General features: G+C 44.0%; 1 protein-coding gene and 1 long non-coding RNA gene across 13 annotated transcripts in view; both read left to right on the top strand.

The window, feature by feature from the left end:
* The window catches only part of JMJD1C (jumonji domain containing 1C), a 306,949-nt gene that overhangs the window by 144,375 nt on the left and 134,725 nt on the right, over positions 1 to 27,849 (top strand). Inside the window, exon 1 of one of the 12 annotated variants that reach the window (XM_050958283.1) lies at positions 3,565 to 3,746. The exons of the other annotated variants lie outside the window; for them this stretch is intronic. The gene's annotated coding sequence lies outside the window, so the exon portion shown is untranslated. Of the gene's footprint in view, positions 1 to 3,564; positions 3,747 to 27,849 lie in introns of those variants that run through there. 12 annotated transcript variants of the gene reach the window in all.
* Positions 19,782 to 21,790, top strand: LOC127053514 (uncharacterized). Its single transcript, XR_007775073.1, has 2 exons — positions 19,782 to 20,388; positions 21,276 to 21,790. It is a non-coding gene; the product is annotated as an uncharacterized LOC127053514 (long non-coding RNA).

Below are 27,849 nucleotides of genomic sequence, written 5' to 3'. Positions count from 1 at the left end.
AAGTGGTTTTTCTTTATTTTAAAGCTTATCTTTTTAGAAGTATGGGTAGTTCATGATGTTGTATAAATCATAATATCTGATTAACTTTCTGTCACCTGGAATTTATCTTTTTGGTTAAAAAGGATGGGCTACTAAAGGTGTCTGCCTTTTTCTTCCGCATTAGAATTTGTATTTCTGATTACTTAATAGAGTGTGTGTTCAACTAAATCAAATTCAGATTGAATTGTTGTTCATTTCTGTAAAGTGCTAAAAATATCCTTGGCCTGGTCATTATACCCAAAATATTCATATAAATAGAAAAGGGAGAATTTTTGTATTGATCAAAAGCATATAAAATTTACCTGCTTACCTAAATAAAACTAATCACTTCTAGATGTGCAATAAACTGAAATAAGTATACTTTATTTCCGAGGAGCTGTCCTATGGGATACTGTTACCTTTCAGAACACTGCTTTCTGACAGGGCATCTTAAAAATGGGATGACATAATTTTTTCTTAATGTTTTTTTTAATTTAAGAGGGATTTTTCTTCTCTTCATCTGACGTTTAGAAAGGTATTTTGGGCATCCCTGAAGGGCAAATTCAAACCTGCTTCGCTAGTCCCTTCCTTTGTGCACACTATTTCCTGCTGCCTTTTCCATTTCAGTTTCCTTGCCGTTCTAATTGGTAAACATCCTCTACCACAGCCTGAGGAAGCATCTTCATGTGAACGTGACCCAAGACAGTGATTGAGAGTGTTGTCTTCAAACTTTTGTGTGTGGCAGAAGGTAAAACTGACTATCGACAAAACAGCAGAACTTACTATAAACACACTTCTGTCAAAAGCACTAAATACACAGTCTGAGAAAAGGTGTATTTTTTCTCTAATCTTTCATTTTATAGCAATCTGAGATGTTAATTGTTATAAGATTAGTTGTAATATTTTTCATGCTCACAGTCTCTTTAAACACAAACAAAACAAGCAGTGTTAACTGAAAGACAGCCTTCTTTTAATTTTAACTACTGACACCAGCAAGGGAATTCAAAGGGAATACTCTTAACTTGTTCTGTGCTATTTACGCAGATGCAAGCTTGTTGCAATACACTGGAATAAGAAGTTCATCCGTCAACTTAATATTTCTTTGATTTTGTGGTATTGATTCAATCTTAACATTAAACAGTTTTGATTTTGTTCTCCTTTTTTCCTTCAGTAATTTGAAGTAGAACAACATCCTCCTCCCTCCTCCACACCATCTTCCCTGAAAAACCCTTTGCATTGTTTGGCTTGCATTTTGTCCCACAAAGCATGCACGCACACACATTTTACAGAATAGTTGACTGTCAAGTCCCATTGAAACATTTCTACATATTATTCAAAGAACAGTATTTTAATAGATCAGACATTAACTCCTAATCACACTATCTCTTAACATCATTTTCCAATCTAGCACCCATTTATCAAGTTGTCTGAGTTGACAAATGACAAATATGTGAAGCCCTTGCATTAAAAAATACCTGTTTTGGTTTTGTACATTTGCTTCTAATAACAAGAATATGAAAAATGTCAAGCTGCATGTTGGTTCACTTCAAAGAATACTTTTCAGAGTAGCAGCCATATTAGTCTGTATCCGGTAAAAGAACCGGAGTACTAGTGGCACCTTAGAGACGAACAAATTTATTTGAGCATAAGCTTTCATGGGCCAAACCCCACTTCATTTTGAAAGAATTATATTTACCATATGCCCTATTTGATTTACTCAATAATTATGCCCTGATATTTCGGAGTGTTGGCTGCCACTGGTCGGGGAGTAGCAACCAGTAGGAATGTAGCTTTGTATATCCTTTAGAGGAAGAGATCTCAAACTCATTTGATATGAAGGGCCTCATCCAATACCATGCCATTTTGTGTGGGCCATAATCAGCAAAAGTTATTAAAATGTAAACCATGTTGGTAATTGCATTTATTTTTTATTTTAGTGATTGCTACTGGTGCTTTCCAGTACCTGGCATCTCTTAGCCTCAGCCCAGTCATTTGCTCCAAATGCTGACTCACTGGTTCAAGCTGTCTTGAGTATCGAGTTCAGATGTCTCACTTAGCTGAGAATGTAATTTAGATTTGTTAATATTTATGATGGAGAATATTTGTTCACACAGGTTTGTACTCCTGGAAAGAGTTATTGATGCAACAAACTTCAGTTTGGGATAATTTGATCATAGGTACTGATAAAACTAGGGAACACTAATGTCAGATAATTTGCCCTTCAACAGAATGTTGCATTGCAGTTCAGTAAGTTCCATTTGGTGCTCTTCTGGTACATCATGCACATTGATAGAAAATGGTGTGCTGAAAATTGGAAACTCTTCTACGAGGTTTCTGAAGTCAGAGAATCATTCTTGAAATTCTTTTCTCAGTTCATCAGTTTTGCCTACATACCTTTCTGTGATTTTATCACATTGAGTCCCAGTAGTGTCACACAGTGATTTCAGGATGGGAAAATGTGCCAGCTTATACTGGGAAAGTTGCTTCTCCCACAGCTGAAGCTTAATTGCAAAGGCACAAATGTCATAGTATTCAACCACTATTTGGTGGCACCCTTACATTCTTGTGTTGGGGGAGTTCAGATACTCTGTAATATCTGCCATGAAAGCAAGGTCTTGAAGCCATTCATTGTCCTATAATTCAGTGACATCTTCCCTTTTCTGATCCATGAAAAGCTGGATCTCACTACTCAATTAAAAAAGTGCTTCAGCCCTGGTCCCTGACTTATCCATTGTACTTCAATGTGATACAGCAGTCCACAATGAATGTCACATTCTTCCAACAGCTGGGTGAGTTGCTTGTGGTTGAGACCACTAGCTCAAATAAAATTTACAGTTTTAACAACCATATCTATAACAAGATTCACTTTCAGAGTTATACTACAGAGAGCTTTTTTGATGTAAAATCGCTAACCTGCTGGTTATGATTGATGGTTCACAATTTGGCCTCTTGTTCCTATGGGGCCAGACTCTCAGCTATTCTCCAGCCTACAGCCAATTTATTCAGAGCTTCCACCAAATTTTCTGCTGTCGTGTCTCATCAGCACCAGTTCTAAGAGCTCCTCTGCTATACACCTGTTCTTATCAACTCTGCTAATGAATACTGCAAGCTGAGAAATGTCACATCTATGCTTTCCTCAGTTGCTAAAGAAAAAGTAGCAAAGGGACTTAACTTTGACCTGGATTTGACTGTTCAAATTCTCAGCTAAATTATTGATTCTCTCAGCAGTTGTGTTTGTTGAAAGGCTGATATTTGCAAACGTTTGCTGCTTATCTGGACATGTTGTTTCTTTAGCTTTTAGCATGCAGTTCCTCAAAAATTCTACCTCAGAAAATGGATTAGATGACAGCTATTTCATGGGCAACCACGTCGTTTGCCTTAACAGCAGCAACATTTTAGTGTGGAGCACTAATAAGCACTGCTGCTTTTTCAAAGAATATGCTAATTCAGAGTTTTTATCTTTGCATAACTTTCTGATGTACTTATCATATTTCTCAGCATAGTTTCTTTCATAATGTCTTCAAATGTTGTTTTCTTTTACCACAGCTACCTGTTTCTTGCAACTCAAGCACCTAGGCTTTCCATTCATGTCCAAAAAGAAATAAAAAAATTCTTCATTTCTCTTGAAATTCATGGCACTCTTGATCTACTGTTCTCTTCTTGGATAAACACATGATGACCACTTGTCACAAGCTGAATAAATAATTGAAGGAAGGGAAAGGTAGAAGGTGGGTTATCTCTCCTTTTTTTCTTTTTAAAAATATTTATTAGGGCTGTCAGATGCGCTAAAGATTCATATGTCCCTTCATACTTCAACCTCCATTCCAGAGGATATGTGTCCATGCTCATGATGACTTCTGTTCGATAATGATCCAAAGCAGAGTGGACTTACGCATGTTCATTTTCATAATCTGAGTTAGATGCCACCAGCAGAAGGTTGATTTTCTTTTTTGAAGGTTCAGGTTCTATAGTTTTCAAATGTGACTCCTTTAAGACTTCTGAAGGCATGCTCCACACCTCATCCCTCTCAGGTTTTGGACAGTACTTCAGATTCTTAAACCTTGGGTCTAATGCTGTAGCTATTTTTAGAAATATGACATTGGTACCACCTTTGCGTTTTGTCAAATCTGCAGTGAAAGTGTTCCTAAAACAAACGTGCTGGGTCATCTGAGACTGCTATAACGAAATATATGGCAGAATGTGGGTAGAACAGAGCAGGAGACATACATTCTCCCCCAAGATCATCACTCGTAAATATATTTTAATACATTGTTTTTAAGGAGCATCATCAGCAGGGAAGCATGTCCTCTGGAATGGTGGCCAGAACATGAAGGGGTATACAAATATTTAGCATACCTAGCACATAAATACCTTGCAACACCAGCTACAAAAGTGCCATGTGAACACCAGTTCTCACTTTCTGGTTGACATATTGTAAATAAGAAGAGGGCAGCATTATCTCCTGTAAATGTAGACAGATTTGTTTGTCTTAGCAATTGGCTGAACAAGAAGTAGGACTGAGTGAATTTGTAGACTCAAGTTTTGCATTGTTTTGTTTTTGAGTGTAGTTATATAACACAAAAAATCTACATGAGTAAATTACACTTTCACGATAGAGGTTGCACTATGGGACTTGTATGAGGTGAATTGTAAAATACTATTTCTTTTGTTATTTTTACAATGTGAATATTTGTAATAAAAATAATATAAAGTGAGCACTGTACACTTTATATTTTTCGTTGCAATAGAAATCAAAATATTTGAAAAGTGTAGAAAAACATCTAAATATTTGTTCTTCTTCGAGTGCTTGCTCATATCCATTCCAGTTAGGTGTGCGCGCGCCGCGTGCACGTTCGTCGGAAGATTTTTACCCTAGCAACACTCGGTGGGTCGGCTGGGCGCCTCCTGGAGTGGCGCCGCTATGGCATCGGATATATACCCCTGCCGACCCAGACACCCTTCAGTTCCTTCTTACCGCCTGTGTCGGTCGTTGGAACAGTGGACCGCGGCTTAGCTGACCTCCACTTCCCTAGCTACTCGTAGTTCTCGTGTATATAGTTATGTAGTTATAATCCTTCTGTATATATATTTGTATAGTTATACGTTTTTTCTTTACTAACATAGTTAGTTTAGTAATAGTTAGCGGGGTTTGGGAAGTAGCCCCTTCCCCGCACCCGGTGCCGGAGCCCATGCCCGGCTCACCGGGTTTTAAAACGGGCTCGGCCTGCCAGAAACCGATGCCCATGGGAGGTCCACATGACTCCTGTTTGAAGTGCCTCGGGGAATCACAGTTGACAGCTAAGTGCCCCATTTGCAAGGCTTTTAAGCCAAGAACAAACAGGAGCGGGACTTTCACTTAACCCTCCACCTTTGGCACCGAGCGATGATCAAGCGGCAGGCAGAAGCGCCTCCTCAGCACCGGACCCTGCTGGTACTGCCAAGGCCTTTCGGCACCGGCCGTCGCCGGCACCGAAGTCGACTCGGCACCGCTCCCTCTCTCCGAGGTCGAGAAAGCCTGCGACTCCTACTGGTGCCTGACGGCTCCCCGGCATGCGCCGTGGTTGAGCCCCTTGCTCCTGCTGCTTCCATGCCACCTGCATCGCAGCCAGAGAGCTCGTCTAAGTCAGATCGCCAGGCACCAATGACGTCGGCACCGTCGATTCCAGTCCCACAGGGCCGTCGAATCCAGTGCCTGACAGCTCCCCGGCACGCGCCGTGGTTGAGCTTACTGCTCCTGCTGCTTCCGTGCCAACTGCACCGCAGCCAGAGAGCTTGTCTAAGTCGGATCGCCCGGCACCGACTCCTGCCGAGGCTCTGACGACTTCGGTACCGTCGATCCCGGTCCCACGAGGGCCGTCGAATCCGGTGCCTGACAGCTCCCTAGTATGCACTGTGGTTGAGCCTACTGTTCCCTCCACGCCGGAGACATTCCCAACGGCGAGGGATCTCATTGCTATGACAGTCAATTCTGACTGACCCCGGCACCGCCAGTGCGGGTAATACAGTCTCTTGGCAAGCCTCCCTTGATATGACCATCCTCTGTCGGCACAGCGGAGCGTCACCGTTCATGATCATGGTCCCGCAGACGCTCCAGGTCCCGTCGGCACACCCGACACCACTTGCCGTCCCGGTGCTGTTCTCCTCTTCGGTACCGGTTGCACTCGCCGCACCGGTCAGTATCCCGTTCGCCGACCCGCTACTATCGGCACTGTTCCAACTCCCGGCACCGCTACAGGTACCGTGACTCCCGTAGCCTCTCCTGACCTCGAGATCTCAGTCGACCTCCCGGCATGGCTCTGGTTGCAGGTCTGGATCTCGTTCCAGGTACCGGTATGCCTCCCAGTACCGATCCCCGGTGCCGAGTTGGGCAAGGTCCGATAGAGTCAGAGACTCTGCCCATGCTTTTTTTAGTACCTCCATGGCCATCCAGACACGCATCTGTGTCATCCCACGCGGGCAGATCTTATGCTCAGGATCACGATTCTGCTGTGCCCACCAACAACCTGAGAGCCTATCAGGACCTCCTAAGGATGGTACCACGCCATATGGACCTTCAGGTGGAGGAGGTCCCGGAGGTAGAGGACCCAGTATGGTGCCCTCTAAGGGGTACGACTACTTGTCTGTCCATCCTCCTCTCTGCTCACTAGTCGTTCAGTCCGTTAAGGAGAGGGAATGGCATGGCCAGCAGGCGCCAGCCCCGAAATCGAAGGAGGCTAGGCGAATGAACCTACTTGGCCGCCAGGTGTACTCTGCAGAGGCCTTACAGCTCTGGGTAGCAAAGCAACAAGCCTTGCTTAGCCGCTATAATTATAACGCCTGGGTGGCGGTAGTTTAGTTTATGGAGTTTCTCCCTCAAAACTCCTGCCAAGAGTTCGCTGCCCTCTTGGAGGAAGGGGAAAAGGTGCCCAGAGTGTCCCTCCAGGCCTCGTTGGACTCAGCAGCCAGGATTCTGGCCTCGGGTGTTGCCATGAGGCGCATCTCATGGCTTCAGTCAAACCTCTGGCCGGAGCTGCAGTATGCCATTCAGGACTTACCATTTGATGGTAAAGGCCCCTTCGCGGCAAAGCCTGAAGGACAACAGGGTCCTAATGCGCTCTCTCAGCATGCATACGCCAGCGACCAAACGCAGGCCTTTCCATCCCCAGCCACACCGCCGTACTCTGTGCCTAGCCAGAGACAGGACTTTGGCAGACGGCGCGGCTGAGATGGTCGCAGACAAACGTCAGGACCCCTAGAGGGCCAAGGTCAAGGTCTCTCGCAATCACCACCGGGACCAAAGACGAACCTTCCAAGGTGCGCCCGAGGGCGGTGTACCAGTCACAGGCCAGGATCCCACTCCTACTTTCTCCTGGCGTGGCCCCAGTTAACTTCAGATCGCTGGGTCCTGTGCACGGTGGAGCATGGGTACCACCTCCAATTTGTTCCAACCCTGTCCCCCTTCAGGGACCCCTCTCACGAGCAATTCTTCTTCCAAGAGGTGCAGACGCCGGTGGACGAAAGGGGCAATTACTCCCTTTATGCCCTAGTCCCCCGCTCAAACGGAGGTCTGAGACCTTCCTAGACCTGCGAGGACTCAACCAGTTTGTGATAAGGTTGAAGTTCCGCATGGTATCCCTGGGAACCATTATCCCGTCCTTGGATCCTGGAGACTGGTATGCCACCCTCGATATGAAGGACGCGTACTTTCACATCGCCATCTTCCTTCTGCACAGGAGATACCTCCGCTTTCTAGCCAACCGTCAGTACTTCTGGTTTGTGGTCCTGCTATTTGGCCTTTCTACAGCCCCACAGGTATTGTCCCAAGTGTATGGCCGTAGTTGCCGCCAACCTTCGCTGATGTCGGATATGCGTTTTTCCATATCTGGACGATTCGCTTATCCGAGGAGACTCCGAGACACAAATCACTCAGCACGTGGGCATAGTCACGGACCTATTCACACGTCTAGGCCTGATGATTACTATAGAGCAATCCACTCTGGTTCCCACGCAGAGGTTGGACTTCTTAGGGGCTATCCTGGTCTTCGACCTAGCTGGAGCCTGCTTACCACAGCCGCGGTTTCAGGCAATGGCAACAATCATCCGAGGTCTGCAGACTTTCCTAACGACCTCGGCTCGCACTTGTCTCAGTCTCCTGGGTCCATAGCTGCCTGCTAGTTTGTAACCAAACACGCCAAGCTCCGCCTCCGTCCTCTCCAAGTCTGGCTCACCTCGGCATACTGCCCGGACAGGGACCCAATGGTCATGATAGTCACTGTTCCCTCGAGCACCGTAGGCTCCCTAGAATGGTGGCTAACTCCCTCCCTGGTGTGGGCAGGGATACCGTTCCATCCGCCCTAGCCCTCACTGCCCCTGACGACGGACGCGTCATCTCTCGGCTCGGGTGCTCACTTCGGTCACCTTCGAGCTTAAGGCCTTTGGTCTTCTCGGGAGCTGGCATTCCACATCAATGCCCAAAAATGAGAGCAGTCCGCCTGGTGTGCCAGGGGTTCCAGCAGCAGCTGCGAGGCTGTGGTGTCTCAATGTTTACAGCCAACACAACGGCCATGTGCTACACATGGTCCTCCCCCTTTTATCAGGAGGCCATCCATCTCTGGGACTTTTGCATGGCCCACTCAATGAATCTGGTAGCGTCCTTTCTCTCAGGCGTTCGGAACGCCTTGGCGCTTTGACTCAGCAGGTCTTTCCTGTCTCACGAGTGGTCGCTCTGCCCTGATGTGATGCAGTCTGTTTTCCACAAGTGGAGACTTATCCTCACATAGACCTGTTCGCTTACCGCGAGAGCAGAAAATGCCAGATGTTCTGCTCCTTCCAAGGTCTCTCCTCGGGATCAATCTCGGACGCATTCCTGATGCCGTGGAAGGGCCAACTCCTTTATGCCTTCCCACTGTTCCCACTGGTTCATTAGGCCCTGCTCAAACTCCGCAGGGGCAGAGCGCGCATCATCATGATCACTCCAGCATGGTCCAGGCAGCACTGATACACCACGTTGCTCGACCTGTCAATAACCAACCCAATTACCCTGCCACTCCACCCAGACCTCATAACTCAGGGCCACGACAGGCTTCGTCACCCGGACCTGCAGTCTCTTCACCTCACGGTGTGGCTGCTGCATGACTAAACCGGGGTATCAGGAAGCCTTCCACCTGGTCAACGTACCTGGCCGAGTGGAAGCGTTTCTCCTACAGGTGCAAAACGCTCTATCTTACTCCTACTGAGGTCTCGATCCCCTTTATTTGGCCTACCTCTGGCCTTCAACAGCAGGACCTAGCGGTGTCATCACTGAGGGTACACTTGGCAGCCATCTCTGCCTTCCACCCAGGCTAAGGTGGTCATTCCGTGTTCAGGGTTCGAGGTCCCTCAAGGGCTTGGAGCGCTTACACCCTCAAGTACGCCACCCAGCCCCAACCTGGGACCTCAACCTAGTTTTAACCAGACTTATGTCTCCCCCATTCGAGCCGTTAGCGACCTGCTCTCTGCTATACCTGTCTTGGAAGACAGCTTTCCTCGTGGCCGTTACATCGACCAGACGAGTCTCTGAGCTCAGGGCTCTTATGGTGGTTCCGCCGTACACTAGGTTTCACAAAGACAAGGTGCAGTTACGACCACACCCGGCTTTCCTCCCTAAGGTGGTTTCGGCCTTTCATGTTACCCACACTCAATGCAATGGGTGCAACAATTGCACTCCCTGGACATCTGTAGAGCGCTCGCATTTATATTGCGCAGACAGAACCATTTCGTAAAATGCCCCAACTTTCTGTCGCGGTAGCAGACCACAGGAAAGGCCTACCTGTTTCCTCTCAGAGGATCTCATCTTGGGTGATGGCGTGCATCTGCACTTGTTATGATTTGGCTCATATTTCCCCAAGCCACATCACCGTGCATTCTACCAGGGCTCAGGCTTCATCTGCCGCCTTGCTGGCTCGTGTACCTACCCACGAGATCTGTCGCGCAGCTCCATGGTCCTAGGTCCATACCTTTTGCTTCGCATTATGCTCTGGTTCAACAGTCAAGAGATGCTGTAGCCTCTGGCTCAGCAGTTTTCATTCTGCCACATTTCACTCCGACCCCACCGCCTATATAAGGCTTGGGAATCACCTAACTGGAATGGATATGAGCAAGCACTCGAAGAAGAAAAGACGGTTACTCACCTTTGTAACTGTTGTTCTTCGAGATGTTACTCATATCCATTCCAAACCCACCCTCCTTCCCCTTTGTCGGAGTAGCCGGCAAGAAGAAACTGAAGGGTGGCTGGGTCGGCAGGGTTATATATCCAGCGCCATAGCGGCGCCACTCCAGGGGGCGCCTAGCCGACCCACCGAGTGTTGCTAGGGTAAAAATCTTCCGACGAACGTGCACGCGGCGTGCGCACACCTAACTGGAATGGATATGAGCAACACATCTCGAAGAACAACAGTTACAAAGGTGAGTAACCGTCTTTTTTCAGTTGGTAGTCTATTGTTTAACAGTGTGATTAATCACAATTAATTTTTTTGAGGTAATCACGTGCGTTAATGCCGATTAATCAACAGCCCTAATATTTATTTAAAGAGAAGTCTGTTGGTCCACCAGTTGCAATAAGCATTCAGCCTTTGCCTTAATTGAAATTTTCTTTTCTTTGTCAGCTAGTGGTATTACTCTCCAGCCACTGGATTAGCACTCTTCAATGCCAGTTCCTCTCACCTGGACCTATATCAGCTTCTGCCAGAATTATGCCTCTACAGCACTTCTCAAATGTAACCAAGTGATTCTACACCTGTATGTGAGGTTTTGCTGGATTGCTTCACCAGAGTCTAGATTACAGGGGTGCAATCTGGAGAGTGTATGAGTGTGTTGGGCTCTGACTCCCCAGTGTGCCCTTTTAGCAGAGGTGAAAGTAAGCTGGTATGGGCCGGTACGGAGGACAGGTAAAAAAAGGAGACTACCTGAGGGAGGGAGAAACCTGCCCCCTGCATAAGAATAGTTTAAACTCAGCTGTTCCGTGAGTGGCTCAGCCCCTCGGGGGTTAGGAATGGTTTCTTGTTAATTTCACTCACAGTACCTGGGGAGAGGGGGCAGAGTGGGTTTGACCATGGCAAGGGCAGTCCTTTTCTGCTCCTGGGAAGAGGGGATCTCTCCAATACTAATGTACACAACAAATACAAGCATTTGGCTGCACCGCTTAAATCCAGAGCTACTAAAAGCAGGTGGAAGGGGAAAACTCGCTGTCACATTGGTTTCTCATCTCCTCCCTCCCCCTCCTCCAGCCAGGTTGCAGAAAAGGCATTCCTCCTCCTCTCCTCCCAGCAGGGGTTCTCCTCTAGGCTCTAGCTTGCAGTAGGGAGACTGGCTGAAATGCCTGCTGCTGCTGCCTGCATAAGAACAGTTTAAACTCAGCTGTTCCCAGCGCAGTTCAATCCCCAGAGTTAGGAGCCATTTCTGGCATCCTTGTTAATTTCATTCCCAGTTGTTGAGGGGGGAGAGGGTGTGTGTGACCATGGCAGGGGCAGTTCTTTTCTGCCCCACGGATGAGAGGGAGCTCCTATATACAAAAAACACAATCAAAATCAGGAACTATTTCCAAGTTCAAATCTATCCCATTCCCTCCCCGGCGGAGGATCATGGTTGTGATGTCCAAACTGCTTGCAGATCCTCTTTGAAATGTTACTAAACTGCGCAGGGAACAGCTGAGTTTAAACTGTTCTTATGCAGGAGGCAGGCTTCTCCCTCCCTTAGCCAGTCTCCTTGCTGCAAGCTAGAGGGAAGCTCCTGCAGCTGCTGAGTGCCAGGCAGGGAGAAAGCACAGAGCCTAGTGTTGGCAGCCTAGCTGGAGGAGGAGGGAAGACACGGAGAAAAATGTGACAGTGAGTTTTCAGTTTTTCAGGCTTATTTCAATAGTAAAGTTTTATTACAGACAGTACTGGTAGTAGTAATAGTAGCTTTATTTTCTCTATCTGTGTCATACAATGGGGGAGGGATCCATGAAGTACGTAGGAGAGGTGGGTTGCTTGCAATTGGACCATATGGGTAAGAAATGTAAATTACTTTCGCCCCTGCCCAAACCCCAGGGCTCCCAGCCACCTCTGCAGCTGGTAGCTCTGGGGGTGATTTAAAGGGCCTGGCTCCTAGCTTCAGCCGAATCCTCAAGCCCTTTAAAGCCTGATTTAAAAACCCCAGGATTTAAAGGCCCCACCTCTTCCAATAGAGGCCACACCTCTTCTGGTTGAGGCCCCTCCCTCTCTATAGGACTCTGGAGTACTGGAAAGTCCTTTAAGTTACTTTCACCGCTGCCTACTAGTGTGCACTAAATGTTTCTTAGTGCACAGAACTGTAGTCCTATTTTAAACGAGAGTATGTCAGTGCACAGTCTGTATGGGGAAGTTAGAGCACCAGCACAAATCACATCCAATTAGTACGGACTCCAAGGACATGTAGACAAGTCTGAAGATTCATGAGATTTATGGTATCAAAAGTTTACCACTATCATCTCAATACTGTATGGCTTCAGTAGCTGACAAGTTAATTCACTCCACTGTTTCCTTTTCTTATTCCATCAGAGGTTTCATTCTACAGCATCAATTTGAATATATAGCCAAAGGTTTCAGTCTACAGGACTTTCTGCCCTCTGACTAAGGAAGACATACAGAGAGAATATATTCTTGAGAATGACTCCCTGACTGTGTCCCACACAGAAAATTCTGAGGAGGACTGAATATAGTTTGTCAGGGAAGCTAATGCATATGGTGTGACACAACAATCAGCAGCACTTTGTGATTTTAGCTTTAGATGAGAACCTGATCCATAAAAAATAAGTCTTCCTGTTTGAGTCTGAATTGTTGATTCCACCAATTCTGCTGGCTTTTTCTCAGTCAGTCAACAAGACCTTTGTCTTATAAAGACTGAGTTTCCACCAGCTAGCTGTCATTCAAATCTCAGTCCTTACTGGATGCTGAGGGAAGCCTACTAACTCCACCATCCAAAAGTGTGATTTATCACCTCTAGAGGCAAAAGCACACTGCAGCTTGCATTGCCTCAGTCTCTTCACTATTAGCCTCATATACATATTGAAGAGGAGGGGTGATGAAAAAGAAACTTATGGCACTCTACATGAAAGAGCTCTTGAAATAGAGGTACAGAATTTAATACTGTCCTCAGGGCCTTTTGAAGAGGAAGTGGAGCCACTCAGGAACAACTTTTTGTCCCAATTAATATCAGCATGCATATGAACAATACCATGTGATCAGGGGTTGCAAAGGCAGATGATAAAGATAGAACTGGCAAAATGCCAAAAGAGATTATTAACCAACAAGATGACTGCAGTTGCTGAACCAGTGCCATTCCTAAAGTAAGCTTGACAGGGAATCAGGAAATCGCATAACTCCAGGTGTTGCCAGAGTTGCCTTAACACCACCTTCTTAATAACCTCACATTAAAATGGATAATTCAGGACTGTACAATAATATGATGCTCTCAGCACCAAGAGGTGGTTTCCTGAGCAAGGGCTTTCACAATCTATACTTTAAGAAAATACTGGTGTCTGCCCCTCCCAAAGTGAAGTGTTGACAAACTCTTCTAAGTAGCATCTCCCCACAGGATGTTCTCAGATGGCGCTACGGGTTCAATTTGCATGTTATAACTCAGTACTCCCAAGTGCTGATAGATCCTTAATGATGGATGCTGGCTGAAATTCAAGCAGGAAAGACTATGCCATCACCAGACATAGTACTTACTCTATGTAAGTAATCCAATCCCATCTAAATTTTAGAAGCCTGACTTGAGAAATAGACTGGAAATTCCTCACAGCATCTTATATTTGACTCTGAAACTAAGTATAGACAATGAAGAATCAAAGTTGTTCACTACCCAGAATCTGCTTTCACTGGTTGGGACTTCAAGGATGTTATGGATGAGATAAATACTGTTCTTCACACTTGGGCAGAATAGTGGTATGATACCCTCTTAGCTTCTTAGCAGAGACTATCCTAAGCAGAGCTCTAACATTTCTCGTTCACTGTGGCTAAACAGATTAGTCATTGTGTTGCAGAGTCCTACAGACTCTTGCAGCTTCTGACATGAAAAAGGAGTCATCTGATCAATTGTGCATAGCAGCTGCTTGAAACTTCTTGAGCACATTCGGCAAACACACTGCAAAAAACATTTTGTTGTCTTTATATAACACTTATCAATGTATCTTTGGGCTTTTGATTTGGAAAACATTTCTTACAGACCTACCCCAAGTTCATTTTGTGAGTTAAAGTATTCCTCTTGTGTTGGGAAATTTAGTGGAGTTCAAACTGTTCTTCCAAACTTACTGCTTCACTATGTGCGTGCATGCTAGATCAAGGCATAGACACAATAGGCTCATACCTATGGGCCACTCTTCTGGAGTTGGTGATGAGGGCAGAATCTTTGCTTTAATCTTTTTAAATTCCTCTATGAAATTACCTAATTCTTTTTTTAACCCAGTTATGCATATGGCCCTCACAATGAGTTCCACAGATTGAATGTGCATTCTGGGAACAAGTACTTTCTTTCTTTTGTTTCTTTTAAACCTGCTGCTTATCAGTTTAATTGGGCAATCCTTTGTCCTTGTGTTATGTGAAGGGATAAATAAATAACGCTTCCTTTTTCACATTCTCCACAGCATCTTACTAAGTCATCTTTTCTAAAATGAATAGTTCAAGTTTTTTTAATCTCCTCATATGGAAGCTGTTCCATACCTCTAATCATTTTTGTTGTCCTTCTCTGTACTTTTTTTCAATTCTAAAAGATGGAGCAACCAGAACTACACACTGTCTTCAAAGTGGATGGGCGTACTGTGGATTTATTTAGTGGCATTATATTTTCTCTTATTTTCTTTATGGTTCCTAACATTGTTAGCTTATTTTTTTTTTACTGCTGCTGTAAAATGAGTGCATACCTTCAGAGAACTATTGACGATGACACCAAGACTTTTATCTTTTTTGAGTGCTAATAGCTAATTTAGACACCATCATTTTGTACATACAGTGGGATTATGATTTCCAGTGTGCATTATTCTGCATTAATTGAATTTCATCTGCCATTTTGTTGCCAAGTTGCTCAGTCCTGAGAGATCCCTTTGTAACTCTTCCCAGTCAGCTTTGGACTTAACTATCTTGAGTAATTTTGTATCATCTGCAGACTTTACCACCTCACTGTTTACCTCTTTTTTTTCCAAATCATGTGTGAATATGATGAACAGCATTGGTCCTTGGGGGACCCTGCTATTTATCTCTGTCCACTGTGAAAGCTGACCATTGAGTCTTTCCCTTTGTTTCCTTGATTCATGAGAGGACCTTCCATCCTACCCCATGACTACTTACTTTGCTTAAGAGCCTTTAGTGAGGGACCTTGTCAAAGGCTTTGTGAAAGTCCAGATATACTATATCAACTGGATCACCCTTGTCTACGTTTGTTAACCCGCCTCATAGGCTTCCAGTAGATTGGTGAGGTATGATTACCCTTTACAAAAGCAGTGTTGACTCTTTCCTGACATCCCATGTTCATCCCTGCGCCTGATAGTTTCAACAAATTTGCCTAGTACAGAAGTTAGGCATACCAGCCTATAATTGCCAGAATTGCCTATGGAGTTTTCTTAAAAATTAGCATTATATTATCTATCTGCCAGTCATCAGGTACAGAGGCTGATTTAAGGGGTAGGTTACCTACCATAATGAGCAGTTCTGCAATTTCATATTGGAGTTCTTTCAGGACTCCTGGGTGAATACCATCCTATCCTGGTGACTTATTACTGATGAATATATCAATTTGTTATAAAACCATCTCTAGTGACACCTCAATCTAGGACAATCCCTCAGAATTGTTATCTAAAAAGAATATTTCAGGTGTGAGTATCTGTCACATCCTCTGTAGTGAAGACTAATGCAAAGAATTCCTTTAGCTTCTCTGCTACTGCCTTGTCTTCATTAAGTGCTCCTTTAGCACCTCAATCATCCAATGCTTGCGTGGATTGGTTGACAGACTTCTTGCTTCTGATGTACCCCCCGCCTCCAAAATCCAGAAATATTTTTGGGGAGTGTTGACGGGTGGGATGGTAAAAGTTAGCAGTAAGTCTTAAGAAAATATATTGGTATAATTATGTGTTTCTGCATCAGTGCACCAGAGAAATCCAAAAGGGCACTGTACCAGCTCAACCATGCAAGAAGCTGCCATCATCTGTTTACTTGCACACTGAGGGCTTGTCTACATCACAAAGTTGCAGCGCTGGTGAGGGAGTTACAGCGCTGCAACTTAGGAGGTGTACACATCTGCAGGGCATCACCAGCGCTGCAACTCACTGTTTGCAGCGCTGGCCGTACTCCCGTTTTGTCTCGGGTGTAGAGGATCCAGCGCTGGTGATCCAGCGCTGGTAATCAAGTGTAGACACTTACCAGCGCTTTTCTTGACCTCCGTGGAATAAGCAGGTATCGCAGCATACCTGAGGAAGCCTCTCTGGTAATCAAGCAGGTCTCCTTCCCCGGTTTGCTCTCGCGTTCCCCGAACCCCCGTGCAAGCAGGTCTCCTTCCCTGCGGTTTGCAGGGGGGTTCGGGGAACGCGAGAGCAAACTGCGGGGAAGCAGGTCTCCTTCCCCGGTTTGCTCTCGCGTTCCCCGAACCCCCGTGCAAGCAGATCTCCTTCCCTGCGGTTTGCAGGGGGGTTCGGGGTACGCGAGAGCAAACCGCGGGAAGCAGGTCTCCTTCTCCGGTTTGCTCTCGCGTTCCCCGAACCCCCGTGCAAGCAGGTCTCCTTCCCTGCGGTTTGCTCTCGCGTTCCCCGAACCCCCCTTGAAGCCGCCCAACAGCGCTGCAGTGTGGCCACATCTAACACCACTTGCAGCGCTGGTTGCTGTAAGTGTGGCCACTCTGCAGCGCTGGCCCTATATAGCTGTACTAATACAGCTGTAACAACCAGCGCTGCAAAATTGTAGATGTAGACATACCCTGAGTGCTAATGTTTAGGAAGTTAGCTAAAGCTGTAGGGAGTGATGTTTGGGATTGTTTGTTTTTGTGCACATTGTCCTAAAGGTGATGTATTCAGGAAAACAGGCGTAACTGGACCCCTTGCTTGTCTTGGCCCTGCTCCTTGTGTCAGGTTGTGTTATGTCTTACACAGCACAATACCCACAGTAGCTGGATGTCAATATGATTTTTCTCCCCTTTCCCCAGCCTCTTTGTACTCTGGCTCTTAACCCATAATTTAACCCTATTAGTGTTTCATGTGGTAAAGAACCAATGTTACTCCTTTTGACCTGAACATTTAGCCAAACTTCTGGGCCCTATGGGTTGTTTCTGTTAGGAGGAGAAATTAATGATGGAGCCAGAGTATCTTCAGTGCAGTCCTGTTTCTGAAAACAGGAGGAGTCAAACAAGCGAGAGTTCTTTGCTCCAAGTTCCCTTCAGCCAACACTCAAGACCAAAAGTGCTCTCTCTCTAGACCGAGGTAGACCACCTGTGGCACGTGTGCTGAAGGCAGCACACAAGCTCATTTTCAATGGCACTCATGCTGCCCAGGTCCTGGCCCCCGGTCCAGGGGGCTCTGCATTTGAATTTAATTTTAAATGAAGCTTCTTAAACATTTTAAAAACCTTATTTGCTTTACATACAACAATAGTTAAGTTATATGTTATAGACTTATAGAAAGAGACCTTCTAAAAACATTAAAATGTATTACTGGCACGTGAAACCTTAAATTAGAGTGAATAAATGAAGACTCAGCACACCACTTCTGAAAGGTTTGCCGACCCCTGCTCTGCACTATTCCCAGGGCCATGTTCTCAGTGTGTGTTCAAGTTGTTTCTGTCTTTCTGCTTCATCTGGTAGTTTCTTTGGTGTTTCTTCTGCTTCTCTCGCTCTCACTCAGCCCCACCCCATCTACTAAAAAGTAATATCCATCCAAGCACCTCTCACATAATTCATATTCCTGAATGACTTCAAATGTCTTTGTTTTGGGTGATGTTATGTACCTGTGTTATGGGTATGTAGGCAGCTGTTTCACCAAGAAGCTTAACTGTTTCTCACAACTGTGTTCAATGAAGGGCAGCATTTACATTCATCAGCTTCAATGATACTTCAGTCAACATGCAGTGACAGCCTGCAGGACAGTATACAGAATCCAATAAAGTAATTCTTAAGATAAAGGTGAAATATACTTTATCATTTATTACATTATCTTTTAGAATTCAAGGAGACACATGCCTGCCCTTCAAATAATTTTTTTTTCTTTTAAATTTTTTTAAATTGTGACACAGAATATATAGGAAAGCAATGATCCAGAGTGTTGGAGCACAAAATTACTAGCCTGTAATTAAGGAAGAAACTATCAATGAGAAAAATCTGTCTTACTTAAAAGTATCATAGTTTTAGGAAAAATTATTTAAATGCTTACCAAAGTTTTAAAAGGTTTTTTAAACAACACGTCTTGCTAATTTTTCTTTATAGGATGCTGTAAAAAGTTAGATTTCATGATTTGAATTACATGATGGGAATGAATGTTAAGATATATATTATAATTTGAAGATTTTCTTTAGCATAAGTCTGCATTCTGTTCAGTGGTGGCCTATTCTGAGTATTTTTAAAGCTCTTAGAGTTATTTTTATTTTGTGTTTTCCTCTTGTATGCTTTGTGGTTTACTTTGCATAATTTAAAATAGTTCCTCTACAGATTCTTATGACATTGTAAAATCAGCTATCTGAAATGCAGTTAATGTTTCTTTGTGCTAGTAAGAGAAATTCTTAATAGCTTGTACCTTTACAACATAGGAAGAGAACAAATAGTTTCCAACCTCATTTCCAGTTCAGGATAATTTACAGCCAGCTTTCATTGCAGTCCAGCTTTTTGGGAGCCACAGACTAGCACAGTAGAATTGTTCTTCTGTTTGAGTATCTGCCTGTAATTAAAATTGAAATGAAAATAAACAGTGTAACAGGAGATGATAGTGGAGGACCAGCTGGAGTCCTTGAATCCAAACTTTAGGAGGATTCTAGGGTTCTCTGGAATATTTTTGAGAGGTGCAATCTGGGAGCAATTTAATGATGAAAGAAATGACACAATGGTATTGTGAAAAGCATCAACAATGTATGACTAATCTTTACTCAACATGTCTACTTAATTTTTTTTTTCATTTCCAGCTCCGCTTTTCAAACATCTTACGGAGGGAAAGATGTGTAGTGAATAAAATGAAGTGTAAAAAAAAATCTTCTGTGGTTGGTGTTTCATGTTTTCTGTATTCTTCTCTACAGTGAGTTAAAAGCCAGAGATGTCTGGCGGTATTGATAATCTCGTAACTGATTTTGTTTGAGAAATTTAGAATATAACACAAATTGAGTAAATGGTTGTCTTTCTGATTCCTTATTTATTCATGACTACTTAATTAGTGATAGTTAAGCCCCTTAACTTGAAACAGCTAGCCTCTTAGCCAAGTACGAATTTAATTTAAAATTAATTTAAAAAAAAAAAGCATGGGAACCTCTGTATTACTTAACGCTGGTCTAGGCTACGAGGTTAGGTTGAATTTAGCCATGCTAGGTTGATTTTATAAGAAATGCGGCTACACAACCAACCCTGTTCCGTCAACCTGAAGGGCTCTTAAAATCAACTGCTGTACTCCTTCTGAACAAGGGGAGTAGCACTAAAATCTACCTTCTTGGGACAAATTTGGGATAGTGCAGATGCAGCCTTGTGCAATTCGACAGTATTGGCCTCTGGGAGCTATCCCAGAGTGCTCCAATGTGACCACTCTGGACAGCACTTTCAGCTCTGATACACTAACCAGGTACACAGGAAAAGCCTCAGGAACTTTTGAATTTAATTTCCTGTTTGGTCAGCATGGCGAGCTCAGCAGAACAAGTGACCATGCAGTCCCAGAATCGCATAATGAGCTCCAGCATGGAGTGAACGGGAAACGCTGGATCGGATTGCTGTATGGGGAGAAGAATCTGTGCAGGCAAAACTCCGATCCAGCAGAAGAAATGTTGATATATACCAAAATTGCACAAGGCATGATGGAGAGAGGCTACACCAGGGAGACCCCGCAGTGCCATGTGAAAGTAAAGGAGCTCAAGCAAGCCTACCACAAGACAAGGGATGCAAACGGTCGCTCCGGGTCAGAGCCCCATACATGATGCTTCTGTGATCAGCCGCATGCCATTCTAGGTGGGGACCCTACCAGTACTCCTCCACTGTCTGTTGACATCTGCAAGGGGGGAGTCTCACGCAACATGGAAGAGGATTTTGTGGATGAGGAGAAGAAGAATGTGCAGCAGGCAAGCAGAGAATCCGTTCTCCCTGGCAGCCAGGACCTTTTCATCACTCTGGAGCCAGTACCCTCCCACGGCGAATTGTACCTGGACCCTGAAGATGGAGAAGGCACCTCTGGTGAGTGCACATTTGTAACTACACTACAGGGGTTAAAAGTAGTTGTGTTTAATGTTTGATTTGCCCGGAATATGTGGGATGCATTCGCAGCCAGTACAGCTACTGAAAAAGTCTGTTTTCATGTCTGGGGATGGAGCGGGAATCCTCCAGGGACATCTCCATGAAGCTCTCCTGGAGGTACTCTGAAAGCCTTTGCAGAGTTTCTGGAGAGGGCTGCCTTATTTCGTCCTCCACAGTAGGACACTTTACCACGCCAAGCCAGTAGCGAGTAGTCTGAAATTTATTGCAGCACAAAGCATGACAGCAAATGGTCCTGGGTTTTGGTCGCATTCATGCAACATTCGGTCTATACTTCTCTGTGTCAGCCTCGGGAGAGTGATATCATTCATGGTCACCTGGTTGAAATAGGGGATTTTTTGTAAGGGAACAGTAAAAGGACCCTGTTTATGCTGGGCTGTTTACATTTGGCTAAAAGGGGTCGTCCTGGAGAATAGCTATGCGTTGGGGAAAGGGGTGTGCTGCACGTCCACCCCAAAACCGCAGCCCTTTCTTTTAAATGGCAAACCCAAACGGCATTGCTTGCTATGGGAAAGGAGGACGCTGCAGTTTGAAACCATTCCCACATGTTGTGAAGGCGGAAGAAGCCAATACCGCGTACCCTTTGGCTTACCATGGCTGCCTGGAAACCGAATTCTGTTGCCCAACAGTGTGTGATGTGTCACCATACCAGCAGGCTCTCAATATAAAAGGCAAAATGCGACGATCTTGTACCTACAGTAGACAGCACATGTTTTGAATTGCTTGATTCACTGTGAAAGAGTCTCCCTTTTTGTTCTCGGAAATGTATCATCTTAAATTTTACTCTCCCTTTTTTGTTCCCCCTCTAGGTGCCCATATTTCTATGCTCCCCATATCAACTCCATCCCTGAGGTTATCGCAGATTAAAAGCTGAAAAAAACGCACTTGTGATGACGTTTTCTGAGCTCATGCAGTTCTCCCACATGGACAGGGCACAACTGAATGCATGGAGGCATTCAGTGGCAGAGGCCATGAAAGCATACAGTGACCGTGATCAGAACACACAGGAGGAGATGCTGAAGCTAATGGGGCAACAAACGGACATGATCAGGCATCTGGTGGAGCTGCAGGAAAGGCAACTAGAGCACAGACCCACGTTGCATCCATTGTATAACCGTCCTCGTCAAGTTCCATATCCTCCTCACCCAGATGCCCAAGAACGCAGGAGGGGGCACCTAGCCACTCAACTCTAGAGGATGGCCCAAGCAACAGACGGCTGTCATTCAAACAGCTTTGATTTGCAGTGTGACTACAATAAGCAATGGGGGATTGTCCTTCCCTCCTCCCCCACTCCACCCAGGCTACTGTATCAGTGATCTCCCTTTTTAAAAAAATAAATAAATAATGAATTGATTCAAAACAATAGGGACTTGAATTCCTTTGCCAGCTGTGGTCGAATGGGGGAGGGAGATTGGCTTACAGGGAAGTACATTCAACAAAGGGGACGGTTTTGCATCAAGGAGAAACACATACAACTGTCACACCGTTGCCTGGCCAGTCAAGAAACTGTTTTTTAAAGCTTCTCTGATGCTCAGTGTGCCTGGCTGTACTCTTCTAATCGCCCTGGTGTCTAGCTGTTCAAAACTGTCTGCCAGGCGATTTGCCTCAACCTCCAACCCCACCATAAATAACTCTTCCTTATTCTCACAGATATTATGAAGCGCACAGCAAGCAGCAATAACCATTCTGCACTTGCTCAGCCTATAGTCGAACTGCTTCTTACCACTGTCCAGGCTTCCTGTGCACCACTTCATGAGCCATTGGAACAAGGGGTAGGCTGGGTCCCCAAGGATAACTATTGGCATTTCAACATCCCCAAGGGTAATTTTCTGGTGTGGGAAGAAAGTCCCTTCTTGCAGCTTTTCGAACAGCCGGACTTCTTAAAGATGTGAGCGTCATACACCTTTCCTGACCATCCCACGTTGATGTCGGTGAAATGTCCCTTGTGATCCACTAGTGCTTGCAGCACCATTGAGAAGTATCCCTTGCGGTTTATGTACTGTTTGGCAAGGTGGTCCAGTGCAAAGATAGGGGTATGTGTTCCATTTGTCGCCCCACCACAGTTAGGGAACCCCATTGCAGCGAAGCCATCCACTATGACCTGTACGTTTCCCAGAGTCGCTACTCTTGTTAGCAGAAGGTTACTGATTGCCTTGGCTACTTGGATCACAGCAGCCCCCATGGTAGATTTGCCCACTCCAAATTGATTCCCGGCTGATTGGTAGCAGTCAGGCATTTGCAGACTTCCAGAGGCTATCACCACTCTCTTCTCAACTGTCAGGGCATGTCTCATCTTGGTATTCCTGCGCTTCAGGGTGGGGGAAAGCAAGTCACAACATTCTATGAAAGTGGCCTTATGCAGGCAAAAGTTTTGCAGCCAGTGAGAATCATCCCATACCCGCAACACTATGCGGTCCCACCAGACTGTGCTTGTTTGCTGGGCCCAGAATCAGCGTTCCACTGTATCAACCTGCCCCACTGCCACCACAATGTCCCAATTGCCACATTCCATGCTTTCAGGAATGTCTGTGTCCATGTCCTCCTCACAGTCATCTTCGTGCTGGAGGCTCCTAGCTAGGCTCTGCACATACTGCAGGATAACGTGCAAGGTATTTACAACGCTCACAACAGCAGTGCTGAGCAGAGCAGCCCACATGCTTGCCATGCTTTGGCGTCTGCATGGATAACCCAGGAAAAAAGGTGGAAAACGATTGTTTGCTGTTGCTTTCAAGAAGGGAGGGCTGACATACCCAAAACCACCCACGACAATGTTTTTGCTCTATCAGGCACTGGGAGCTTAACCCAGAATTCCAATGGGCAGCAGGGATTGTGGGATAGCTACCCATAGTGCAACACTCCGTGAGTCAATGCTAGCCATGGTATTGAGGATGCACTCTGTCGACCTACTGCGCTTATTGGGGACATATATGATTGACTGTATAAAATCGCTTTCTAAAGATTGACTTCTATAAAATCGACCTAATTTCATAGCGTAGACATACTCCTATAGACCCACACCCTTTCCATTTTTCTTTTTGTTTAAAAACAGAGCATAAGAAAAACTGTGCCATGGTTCTCTTTAAAGACTGTATCTATTTTTACAGTGAAACAGTTCTGTACTTGCGGCACATGAGGACTCAAAAGCTCTTTTGTTGACTGTGCTTTTGATTGTTGGGTCTCTGTCTTTTCAGCAGGGTGAGTGCATTGCTGTCCTCAAAAGAGGGGTGATACCTCTGAACATAGACTTAATATAATATCTTATTTGAAAATAAAGGTTGTCCATTTTTTTTTGGAAATAAGTATTTCATCATCATGTTAACATGCACATACATTACAATGGATACTTCAGTCTGCTTGCAGCTTGAGGGCAGAAACAGCTGAGGCAGTCGTTGGTAGTAGAAAAATTCTCTTCCCCTGGAAGTTCCTTGAGTTAAGACAACTTGCACAGCTAGGATAATTCTATCCTACTTTCCTAAATTAGAGAATATATTAACTATAGGTGGAAAAAGAAAATACTTTATCAAATACATATCAAAACTTTGCATGTCAATTTCTTTCTATGTTTTGGCTGATCCCTTTCTTTGCAGAAGGCTGTATTTGTGGACCTTATAATTCAAAGAAAGGAAACTTGATGGTAAGCATGAATACATTTTCTTTTTCACAGATTTAGGACAAATCTGACAGTCTCTCCTGGGAGAAATTAAATGTATTCTCTTACGCAGATATATTACTATTTTTAATTAGAAAAGTAGTTCTAAGCACAGTTGTACTTCCTTCTAAAAATCTGCTCATCTTATATTAATCAGGAAGTATTCTTGCCTCTTTTCTCTCCCAGTCCAGTCTTTGAGAAAGAGAACCTGATATTTGTAGTGAGAGTTTAGGGTTTTTATTCAGACAGGATGTTGTGTGAGACTCATTGTTTGAATTTCTTGAATGATTAATAATAGGTCACCTTGTTTGCAGGTTCTGCATTCTAAGTAAATTTATTGCAAGGATCTTATATGGCTGTGAGGTAAAGGAGGATTTTGCACATTAGAGGTTTAAGACTTTTATAATTAGATCCATTATTTTCTTGAGCTGAAAGAAATCTGTGGCACAGAGAACTATAAATTGGTAAAGTGGAAGTCACTTTTTTTATTCCAGTTTTAGAGATAAAATGAGTAGGGGTTCTTGTCTGTAATTTTTGGCTGCAGAGTTCTTAGTTCATTAATAATGTACCTTCTTTGGTTTTTATCTTCCGGTCATTGCTTGTTAGATTCCTTGAATGTGCATTGCTAAACTCTATATCAAACAAGGAAGATGTTGGATTTTTTTACTTGTAAATTGGGATACTTGAATAAATCTACTTGCAGTGCAGATTCCCTATTTATTATTTTTTTTGTCAGTAGTTGTCTGATGTGTTATTCCTAGGAAAATCTCATTTGGAATACTGCATCCCTAATGGAACCATTTTTACAAAAACAAAAAATAAAAAAATTGAACATGCTCAGTGCAGAAAAAATCTTCAGAGAATTAGTTGCTAGTTCCCCACAAATCTCTCCCAAATCTCTCCAAACTGTGATTTTGAGAGGCTTATAGCTTAGCTAAAAGTGGGTAAAATTTCCAGGCTGTTATAAAATATGAAGGCACTAGAGCTTCTTAATGAAACAGTTGTACTAATTTTTTAACTTGGACAAATCATATATTTTTCTCTGATGAATGGCTGAATCTTTTTAGCTGACACTTTAAAATAAATTAACTCAGCCTGAGGCAGATGCTCAGCCTTGAAAATTTCAGCTCAGGCACTTAAAGTTTGGTAAAGTTTTATAGATAACTGAAATCAAGGTTCTGTAATGGAAAGTATATAACTACAGGTCTAGCTAGGATTTCCTCACATAGTACAAAATTTTTCATGTTTTGATTATATAGTTTGAAGATGTATGAATGTATAAAACATGAAAAACCGGTTTGGTAAGAAATAGTTACATTGCCATCTGCCCCCCTTTTCCTTTTCTGAAAGGAAAAGCTATGTTTATCCAGCAGGGTCTCTGTTGGGGAAAAGTTGATAATGTTATATTATTCGGAAGCTCTCTTAGAGTGATATTTTCATTACTTTCCAACTTCATGTAAAGTATAAATGAATGAGGTTCCAGTCCTGTTTTCAACATTGCACTGACACAATGGATTGTTGTCCACAGTCACAGCCTCTGTCCTGTGGGTTTCCATTATTTTTAAATAATAGCATCAATCTGAGCTCGCTCCTCAGAGTACTGTTCCTAGAATTTTTCTTTACAGGACCTTATGTCTTTTCTCTTTATCTTAAAGAGATTCCCAGCCTTTTATACTGGAAAGTAGGAGGTGATGACACATCCGGTCGGTCTGCCTGCCTGTCAGTTAGCAAAAAACTCTGCACCTCCATGACACACGTCTTCAAGATGATTTTAAGGTGGCCAGAAGACAGTCTAGGGGAAAACATTGATAAGGAAAGTTAATAGATCTTCTCAGATTTTAGTCTGACCCCAGAAACTAGACTTTAAGTAGTTAAGAGTTGTATGAGGCCAAAGTCTACTTCAGAAGAAAAGTCCAGTTTCATTCATAAAGAATAGTTGCAATTCAAAAGTCTTATTTTTTGTACAGAAAAGAATAAGGCCTTGTACCTTCTTGGAAATTTTTGAAAACTGGATGTCTTTGGGGTTGGGCAGAAAGTAAGATTTCCAAAGATGGCTGAATATTTTAAAAATGATCTGTGCACCAGAGTGAGAATTGAGAGTACGAGGCATCTTAATGGAAGGAAAAGTGTCATGGCAGGAAAAGTTTGGCCCCAAATATATTTGAAGGACAGCATGGATCAAATGTCATTAAGCTCGCACACTGAAATCTTGTTGTTTTAACTTTATTTTTTAGAAAATTAACAAGTTTACAACGCTTGTGTAAACACTCAGATATTTCTAGAAGAACTCTTATATTACACATACTTCATTTCAATATTACAAATGTGAAATGTATTGTAACGAAACATGAAGATACATTCATACAAAACAAGTTCATAATAAATAATTCACTTCAAAATCTAAGTATCACCGTTTCCATAATTGCATTTAACTAATATCTGTAAAAATGTGTGTTGGTCAGTAGTTATTGCCTTATCTTTGATTGCTTTATAATTACATGTATGCTTTTTGACCCAAGTAGCTAGTTAAAGTTTGGGGCTCAGGCGATGTTCCAGTTGGGAATAGAAATTGAGGTCCAGTATTTTCTTTGATGCAGTCTTATTCGTTTTCAAGGAATGTATAAAGTCTTGCGTCTCCAAATGCAGGAAGAACCAGAAATGGGACTGCTTCTTTGCTTATAGCCCCAAGCCTCTCTTTCTAGGCCAGTGGTCCCCATCCCCAAACTTTTTACCTCATGCTCCCCCTTAACCTTGTCTGTGTGCCCACCCCCCAACCTCCAGTGCCCAACTCAGATAACTCTGGGCCTTGGTAGCCTGAAGATGGGGGAAAGAAGACAGGCACTCTCTTCTCCTCCCTGTCCACAGACCTGCTCTGCAGCCACTACTCTAGCCTGTTGTGCCTTCCCGCCATCAGCCCCCTGAACTATGACCTTTTTCTGGTAAGGCAGAAGGGTTAGAGGATTTGTGTGATGTTTAAGTGGATCCTCGTCCTCTTGTTCTAGTTTCACTGCTTGATAGCATTTAGGAAGCCCCCACTTTAGTGCTCTTGCTCTGTTTGGATTTGTACTGGTTATGGCCAAATCAAAAAGAGGGTTTAAGGGCTATGTCTCTTGTTCAGAAATATTTCCAGAATCTGATTTGGATATGTGATGCCTGTTTTTCCCCCAGCGGAAGCTCACCTAAATCAATATGAGGTCTCCTTCTGTGATTTCACCAACCAGAACCAGCAAATCAGTATAAAGATGAGAATGGTAGAGGGGAAATAAGAGAGTGGTGAAGCAAGGGGTTTGGGTGGAACAAAGTAGGTGGAGAAACGAGTAAGCAGAAAGACATGGGTGAAGATATGCTGGAGAGAAGGATATCATGAGATGGAGAGAGAAGAGGTGATCAATCAGAAAGCTCAAAGAAATGCCAAGAGATGGAGGCGAGGAAGGGGATTGAGAGATCACGAAAGGAGAGATTGAAGAAACAGTCAGTAAAATAGGAGGGAGACCCAAGGGAGCCAGGTGCATGGAAACCAAGAAAGAAGGATCAGTCATGTCCAAGGCAGTTGGTAGATCAAGAAGGATTAGAAAGAGGTGCCCTTTTGATTTAGAGTGGGTTGTTAGTTACCTTTTTGAGGAGTGGTTTTACTGGAGTTGAGAGAACTGAAATTATCTTTAAAAGGAATCATGGGATAGTCAGAAAAAGGGGTTTGTCTTGTTTTCACCTACACACGCTCCCTGATTTTGGTG

This window comes from Gopherus flavomarginatus, chromosome 6 (genome assembly GCF_025201925.1).
Source record: "Gopherus flavomarginatus isolate rGopFla2 chromosome 6, rGopFla2.mat.asm, whole genome shotgun sequence".
Taxonomy (NCBI): domain Eukaryota; kingdom Metazoa; phylum Chordata; order Testudines; family Testudinidae; genus Gopherus; species Gopherus flavomarginatus.
Note: the sequence above shows the minus strand (reverse complement) of the source record. Positions and strands in the feature narration are given on the sequence as shown.